We start from the raw sequence: 9,170 nt of genomic DNA on the forward strand, positions 1-9,170 counted from the left end.
GGCAAAATTCTCTGTTTGGGAGACTGTTCCCACACCGGAGCTGAATTGTACCTGATTTATGCTCCCACTGTTGGTGCAAATCAGGAAGCGATTCCCAATACTTTGCTATGTAAATTTATGCATGGCAAAGATTACGAGGGATTCCCGAGGCAGTGATGTGTCCATTCCTGAAGGATGACAACTGTGACTGTGTTTCAACCCCTCAGATCCATTAGCTGCAAGCTATTCATTAATTTCTCCAGTAAGCTGAATCATTGGAATGCACTTAACTCTTTGATGTGGTTGATGTTTGTAAACATTGTTTCAGCACTTAAAGTACTCATCCATGAAGGGAGATGAATCAAGGCTGCAGCTGTTTTGTGGAAGCTGTCAATCACAACCCACGACTAGCGTGGAGCTTCCAGGTAAGTGTTACAGCCGTAATGTTTTTCACTGTCCCGGTCTTCACTGCTCTCTAGCTTCCAGGCAGGTGTCTCTTTAGTTGGGGGGGGGGGGGGGCTCCCTTTAGTTAGGGATCTCTGTTGGGGTCCCTTCAGTTAGAGGACCCCGGGAGGGCTTCCCTATTTAGAGGGTCCCGGGGGGGGGGAGGGTCTCCTTATTAAGTGGGTCTTTTGGGGAGTGGGCAGGTAATGCATTGTGAGGGGGAGGGTGGTCTTCGGTTGGACTTTGAGGGAAAATCCCTTAAGGAGTTACCCCCTTGGCCCACCACAAAGTCCACTATATCAGGCTCACGTTTGGCGAGACCTGTCGTAATTCCCGCACAAGTGATTCCCGGTCTAGGAAGCTGGAGAATCACGGAAGGCCGGAGATTAGGGGGCCGGGCCAGCAAAATGGATGCAAATGGGTCATTAAGGTCTACTTGCATTCATTCACATCATCCCATTGGTGCGCGGGCGTGAACTTCGATCCCCTCCACTGCCCGCCATCGTATTCGGATTGGCGCCTGCTGATGCCTGGCATCGATCACGATTTTTCAATTCTCCCCCACATCGGGGACCCTGCTACCGGCTGTTGTGTTATTGATTACAAAGTGACAAGTAGAAATTAAAGAGGAAAGTCAGATCTTCTCTAACATTAAAAAAACTTAATTGTAAATTACTGCATATCAAACATTATGCTGGATAGTTGGCGAATAATTACATAAAATGCAGGACCATCTTTCTGCTCGGAGGTAATCAGATCCTTGTAAAATACATCCAATTAATAGTGACCATGCAGCTTAATATAATGCTGGTACTGTTCATGCTTGAGTTTGTGGAATTGGCTCTGGTACTTTGGAAAGCTTTGGAAAAGGTGCAAAGGAGACTTACCAGGCTGTTGCCTGGAATGGAGAGTAGGTCTTACGAGGAAAGGTTGAGGGTGCTAGGCCTTTTCTCATTAGAACGGAGAAGAATGAGGGATGACTAGATAGAAGTTTATAAGATGATCGGGGAATCGATAGAGTAGACAGAGACTTTTTCCCCGGGTGGAACAAACCATTACAAGGGGACATAAATTTAAGGTGAATGGTGGAAGATATAGGGGGGATGTCAGAGGTAGGTTCTTTATCCAGAGAGTAGTGGGAGCATGGAATGCACTGCCTGTGGAAGTAGTTGAGTCGGAAACATTAGGGACCTTCAAGCAGCTATTGGATAGGTACATGGATTACGGTAGAATGATATAGTGTAGATTAATTTGTACTTAAGGGCTGCACGGTAGCATTGTGGATAGCACAATTGCTTCACAGCTCCAGGGTCCCAGGTTCGATTCCGGCTTGGGTCACTGTCTGTGCGGAGTCTGCACTTCCTCACCGTGTGTGCATGGGTTTCCTCCGGGTGTTCCGGTTTCCTCCCACAGTCCAAAGATGTGCAGGTTAGGTGGATTGGCCATGATAAACTGCCCTTAGTGTCTAAATTGCCCTTAGTGTTGGGTGGAGGTGTTGACCTTGGGTAGGGTGCTCTCTCCAAGAGCCAGTGCAGACTCGATGGGCCGAATGGCCTCCTTCTGCACTGTAAATTCTATGATAATCTATGATTAATCTAGGACAAAGGTTCGGCACAACATTGTGGGCCGAAGGGCCTGTTCTGTGCTGTATTTTTCTATGTTCTATGTACTTGATCCGAGAACAGATTTTGTTCCAAGATAAAACAACTCCTGCACCCTTGAGTAACACCTGACTTAATGAAAGCTATTGCTTATTAAACAGAGTTACCAGATAAATCTTTTATCCATAACTTCATGTGTACGCATAATGGAGAGAGTGCAAAACACTTTGGGGACTGTTTTAGTGCAGTGTTGCAGTTTTGGATTCTTTTGCACCATTTCTTGCTCAACAGCTGGTTTTGCTAAACAGCTTCCTCCTTCTTCTTGCAGTCTATATGATTTCTTCGCTGCTCTGCAGTGCGGGCAGGCCAAAGATTAACAAATATCAATCTGTGGCACTGCTATTGTATTAAACGTAGTTTCATGGAGCTCATGGAGATCTTTGTCACTAAGATTGAGATAATTCAATCAGTTGCCCCTGCCATGACCCTCCCACTAGCTCACCTGGCCAAACTTCCTTTAATGCTCCCCCTCGTCCTAGCCCTGAAATTGCATCTTTCTCTAGTTACATTCCTCACTTCCCTAATGTCCTCTCTGAGCTCAGCTTAGCCATGAGACGCACCCAATGTTCCATCCATTATATTGCTGATCACCCAACTTACACTCCTGGTCCGCATGTTAGCCAAAATTGGGTTTTCTCTCTTCAGATATCGTCTTACTCCTTTAAATCTGCAGTCATCACCCCTCTCCTAAAGAAAAAGCAATCCTGGCTCCTTCATCATTGCAAAGTACCATCCCATCTAAAATCTCCCTTTCCTCACCAAAGCTCTTGGTAGTCCTGCCTCTCAAGTCCGTCCTTATCTTTCCGAGAGCTCCCATCTTTTGACCTCTCCAAACAAATTCCCACCCCTGCCACAGTACCAGAATGGCTCTTATCAAAGTTACAAATTGCATCCTATGTGACCGTGATAAAGGTAAACTTTCCCTTCTCGACAACCTGTAACCTTTGGCACGGTTGACCTCACCATCCTCCTCCAACTCCTCTCCACTATTGTCCAGCTGAGTGGGATAAAACCTGCATGGCTCCATTCTCAGAAATGTTTATTTTTTGGCAGAATTCCAGCTTTTCTATTATGGGATTCCACCCTTTGAAATATTGTTCCGACGTCTGCCTTCCCTTTCTGTAGTGTTTTATTCTATTCGTGCCCGATCCCGTTCCTGACCACCACTGATTGGCTCCTTTAGGTCACTGTCAGAACAACAGCCATTTGTCCAAATAATGCACATCAATTTCCCGATCCGCCCATCCTTACTTGACTCATCTGAGGAGAGGGATGTTTCAGAACAGTGGTGGATCTTGTAGTTGTAGAACATAAGAACATAAGAACTAGGAGCAGGAGTAGGCCATCTGGCCCCTCGAGCCTGCTCCACCATTCAATGAGATCATGGCTGATCTTTTGTGGACTCAGCTCCACTTTCCGGCCCGAACACCATAACCCTTAATCCCTTTATTCTTCAAAAAACTACCTATCTTTATCTTAAAAACATTTAATGAAGGAGCCTCTACTGCTTCACTGGGCAAGGAATTCCATAGATTCACAACCCTTTGGGTGAAGAAGTTCCTCCTAAACTCAGTCCTAAATCTACTTCCCCTTATTTTGAGGCTATGCCCCCTAGTTCTGCTTTCACCCGCCAGTGGAAACAACCTGCCCGCATCTATCCTATCTATTCCCTTCATAATCTTATATGTTTCTATAAGATTCCCCCCTCATCCTTCTAAATTCCAACGAGTACAGTCCCAGTCTACTCAACCTCTCCTCGTAATCCAACCCCTTCAGCTCTGGGATTAACCTAGTGAATCTCCTCTGCACACCCTCCAGTGCCAGTACGTCCTTTCTCAAGTAAGGAGACCAAAACTGAACACAATACTCCAGGTGTGGCCTCACTAACACCTTATACAATTGCAGCATAACCTCCCTAGTCTTAAACTCCATCCCTCTCGAAGTAGAAGACACAGCAGGTCCTTCCTTCAGACCCGGAGTGTAAGTGAATGGAGTTGAGGAAAGGATTTCAAACGCAAAACCATTGCTCTATAGCCCTGAGCCATTTGCTAGCCTGACTTGAGCATCCATTCCTGTTAGTTGTCAAGTGAAGGAGGCACGGTCCATTTTCATCGTTTTGGTATCACAGATACTTATGAGGTAACTGGAAAGTCAACATCCCAGCCAGATCAGACGGCTGTTAGCCAAAGAGTCCAAAAATAAGCCCAACCGCAATCATCTCATGGCACTTTTACAAGGTTGGCCCTGGAAGGAAAATTTTGGACATGTTACTACAGTTTTAGCCCTACACTGGGCTATGTACAAGTTTGTGAAACTATTTACAATATTAGCAAGAAAAAACTTTTTTTTTTTTTTTGTTACAATACAACAACGTTCTTGGTGTCACGCGGATGCCACGAGTCGAGCGGGCGGTCTGATCTTCCTCGTCGATCGCCTCAGCCCCGGTGGTGGTGCAGGTGCTTGTTCAGGCGTTGTCGTCTCCGGGAGCGTTTCGGTGTTTGTTCCTGTTTTACTCCTGGGCGGGCACGGGAGGAGAACCGATCCCCCCGGGAAGTGGGCGGTCGCGGGGTGCGCCGGTGGCAGGGAGGGGATGATCGGTGTCGGGGGGGGGTGTGTGTTGCCGGCGGGCGCCAGGTCCCGCAGGGAGACCGTGTCCTGTTGGCCGTCGGGGTGCGCCACGTAGGCGTACTGCGGGTTCGCGTGGAGAAGGTGAACCCTCTCGACCAACGGGTCCGATTTGTGCGCCCGCACATGTTTCCGGAGCAAGATGGGTCCTGGGGCCGCCAGCCAGGTCGGCAGCGACGTTCCGGAGGAGGACTTCCTGGGGAAGACAAGGAGGTGCTCATGAGGCGTTTGGTTAGTGGTGGTACACAGCAGCGACCGGATGGAGTGGAGAGCATCCGGGAGGACCTCCTGCCACCGGGAAACTGGGAGATCCCTGGACCGTAGGGCCAGCAGGACGGTCTTCCAGACCGTGCCGTTCTCCCTCCCTACTTGCCCGTTCCCCCGGGGGTTGTAGCTGGTCGTCCTGCTCGAGGCTATGCCCTTGCTGAGCAGGAACTGGCGCAGCTCGTCACTCATGAAGGAGGACCCCCTGTCGCTATGGATATACGCGGGGCAGCCGAACAGTGTGAATATGGTGCCAAGGGCTTTAATGACTCTGGCCGCTGTCATGTCGGGGCAGGGGATGGCGAAGGGGAAACGAGAGTACTCGTCCACCATGTTCAGGAAGTATGCGTTGCGGTCAGTGGAGGGGAGGGGCCCTTTGAAATCCAAACTGAGGCGTTCAAAGGGACGGGAAGCCTTGATCAGGTGCGCTCTATCCGGCCTGCAAAAGTGCGGTTTGCACTCTGCGCAGATGTGGCAGTTCCTGGTGACTGTACGGACCTCGTCCACAGATTAGGGGAGGTTGCGGGACTTTACGAAATGGTAGAATCGAGTGACCCCCGGGTGGCAGAGGTCCTCGTGGAGGGCTTGGAGGCGGTCTATTTGTGCGTTGGCACATGTGCCGCAGGATAGGGCATCGGACGGCTCGTTCAGCTTTCCGGGACGGTACAAGATCTCATAGTTGAAGGTGGAGAGCTCGATCTTGTCATTTTTAATTTTGCCCCGCTGTGCATTATCGAACATGAAGGCTACCGACCGTTGGTCGGTGAGGAGAGTGAATCTCCTGCCGGCCAGGTAATGCCTCCAATGTCGCACAGCTTCCACTATGGCTTAGGCTTCCTTTTCCACTGAGGAGTGGCGGATTTCTGAGGCGTGGAGGGTCCGGGAGAAAAAGGCCACGGGTCTGCCCGCTTGGTTAAGGGTGGCCGCCAGAGCTACGTCGGATGCGTCGCTCTCGACCTGGAAGGGGAGGGACTCGTCGATGGCGCGCATCGTGGCCTTTGCGATATCCGCTTTGATGCGGCTGAAGGCCTGGCGAGCCTCTGTCAACAGGGGGAAGGTAGTGGACTGTATTAGCAAGCGGGCCTTGTCTGCATACTGGGGGACCCACTGGGCGTAATATGAAAAGAAACCCAGGCAATGTTTCAGGGCTTTGGAGCAGTGGGGGAGGGGAAATTCCATAAGGGGGCGCATGCGTTCGGGGTCGGGGCCTATTATCCCATTGCGCACTACGTATCCCAGGATGGCCAACCGGTTTGTGCTAAAAACGCACTTTTCCTCGTTGTATGTGAGGTTCAGGGCGTTAGCGGTCTGGAGGAATTTTTGGAGGTTGGCGTCGTGGTCCTGCTGATCGTGGCCGCAGATGGTTACGTTGTCGAGATACGGGAACGTGGCCTGCAACCCGTGCTGGTCAACCATTCGGTCCATCTCCCGTTGGAAGACCGAGACCCCATTTGTGACACCAAATGGGACCCTTAGGAAGTGGTATAGACGCCCGTCTGCCTCGAAGGCTGTGTACTTGCGGTCACCTGGGCGGATGGGGAGCTGGTGGTAGGCGGACTTGAGGTCCACGGTGGAGAAAACCTTATACTGGGCAATCCGATTTACCATGTCGGATATGCGGGGGAGAGGGTACGCATCTAGCTGTGTGTACCTGTTGATGTTCTGGCTATAGTCTATGACCATCCTTTGCTTCTCCCCGGTCTTTACTACTACCACCTGGGCTCTCCAGGGACTATTGCTGGCCTGGATTATGCCTTCCTTCAGCAACTGCTGGACTTCAGACCGAATAAATATCCAGTCCTGGGCGCTGTACCGTCTGCTCCTAGTGGCGACGGGTTTGCAATCCGGGGTGAGGTTTGCAAACAAGGACGGCGGTTCAACCCTGAGAGTTGCGAGGCCGCAGATAGTGAGTGGGGGTATTGGGCCGCCGAATTGAAATGTTAGGCTCTGCAGGTTACACTGGAAATCTAATCCCAGTAATGTGGGCGCGCAGAGTTGGGGAAGGACGTAGAGCCTGAGGTTCTTAAACTCCCTCCCTTGCACCGTTAGGTTCGCGATGCAGAACCCTTTGATCTCTATGGCGTGGGATCCTGCAGCTAGGGAAATCTTTTGCGTGCTTGGATGGATGGTCAGAAAACAGCGACTTACCGTGTCTGGGTGAATAAAACTTTCAGTGCTCCCGGAGTCGATCAGGCATGGTGTCTCGTGTCCGTTGATCAGCACCGTTATTGTCGTCGTCTGGAGCGTCCGGGGCCGTGATTGATCCAGAGTCACCGAAGCCAGTCGTGGTAGTAGTGTCGCGGCGTCTTCTTCGGACCCCGTGGAGCCGTCGATGCTGGGGTCCTTTGTTGTCAACCAAGATGGTGGCGTCCATGAATCGCACACGGCTGGGTGTGGACAAAATGGCCGCCCCCATGGATCGCACGTGGTCGGGGGTGGACAAAATGGCCACCCCCATGAATCGCACGTGGCTGGGGGGTCACAAGATGGTGGCGCCCATCCTCCCCTCGTGGTGCCCGGGACCCAAAATGGTGGCACATGGGGCGCTGGGGGGGGTTGGGGAGCCTTTGGGATATGCTGGGCTCGTTCTTCTCTGGGGATTGCGGTGACCCCCCGGGACCGGCACACTGCCGCGTAATGGCCCTTCTTGCCGCAGCTTTTACAAATAGCTGCGCGGGCCGGGCAGCGCTGCCGGGGGTGTTTCGCTTGCCCGCAGAAATAGCAGCGGGCCCCCCCCGGGATGGTCTGGCCCTTTAACCGCGCAAGCCTGCGAGGGGGGGGGGGGTTTGTCGCGACGGGGGTCCACGGAGCCCAAGGGGCTGCCGCGCGGTCGGGGCCGGGATCTGTCAGCCAATAGCATCACGGCTTCACAGTCCCACATGACCCCTAATACATACCACCACACCCTCAACCTCCTAAACTCCAATGAATATAATCCCAGGATCCTCAGACGTTCATCGTATGTTAGGCCTACCATTCCTGGGATCATCCGTGTGAATCTCCGCTGGACCCGCTCCAGTGCCAGTATGTCCTTCCTGAGGTGTGGGGCCTAAAATTGCTCACAGTATTCTAAATGGGGCCTAACTAATGCTTTATAAAGCTTCAGAAGTACATCCCTGCTTTTATATTCCAAGCCTCTTGAGATGAATGACAACATTGCATGTGCTTTCTTAATTACGGACTCAACCTGCAAGTTTACCTTTAGAGAATCCTGGACTAGGACTCCCAAGTCCCTTTGCACTTCAGCATTATGAATTTTGTGACCACTCTCCTAAACTGTCTAAATCTTTCTGCAGCCTCCCCACCTCCTCCATACTACCTGCCCCTCCACCTATCTTTGTATCATCGGCAAACTTAGCCAGAATGCCCTCAGTCCCGTCATCTAGATCGTTAATATATAACGAGAACAGCTGTGGCCCCAACACTGAACCCTGCAGGACACCACTCGTCACCGGTTGCCATTCCGAAAAATAACCTTTTATCCCAACTCTCTGCCTTCTGCCTGACAGCCAGTCGTCAATCCATGTTAGTACCTTGCCTCGAATACCATGGGCCCTTATTTTACTCAGCAGTCTCCCGTGAGGCACCTTATCAAAGGCCTTTTGGAAGTCAAGATAGATAACATCCATTGGCTCTCCTTGGTCTAACCTATTTGTTATCTCTTCAAAGAACTCTAACAGGTTTGTCAGGCAAGACCTCCCCTTACTAAATCCATGCTGACTTGTCCTAATCCGACCCTGCACTTCCAAGAATTTAGAAATCTCATCCTTAACAATGGATTCTAGAATCTTGCCAACAACCGAGGTTAGGCTAATTGGCCTATAATTTTCCATCTTTTTCCTTGTTCCCTTCTTGAACAGGGGGGTTACAACAGCGATTTTCCAATCCTCTGGGACTTTCCCTGACTCCAGTGACTTTTGAAACATCATCACCAACGCCTCCACTATTTCTTCAGCTATCTCCTTTAGAACTCTAGGATGTAGCCCATCTGGGCCCGGAGATTAATCAATTTTTAGACCTCTTAGTTTCTCTAGCACTTTCTCCTTTGTGATGGCTACCATATTCAACTCTGCCCCCTGACTCTCCAGAATTGTTGGGATATTACTCATGTCTTCTACTGTGAAGACTGAGGCAAAGTACTTATTCAGTTCCTCGGCTATTTCCTTGTCTCCCATCACAAAATTACCAGCGTCATTT

The sequence above is a fragment of the Scyliorhinus torazame genome, chromosome 2 (genome assembly GCF_047496885.1).
Source record: "Scyliorhinus torazame isolate Kashiwa2021f chromosome 2, sScyTor2.1, whole genome shotgun sequence".
NCBI lineage: Eukaryota > Metazoa > Chordata > Chondrichthyes > Carcharhiniformes > Scyliorhinidae > Scyliorhinus > Scyliorhinus torazame.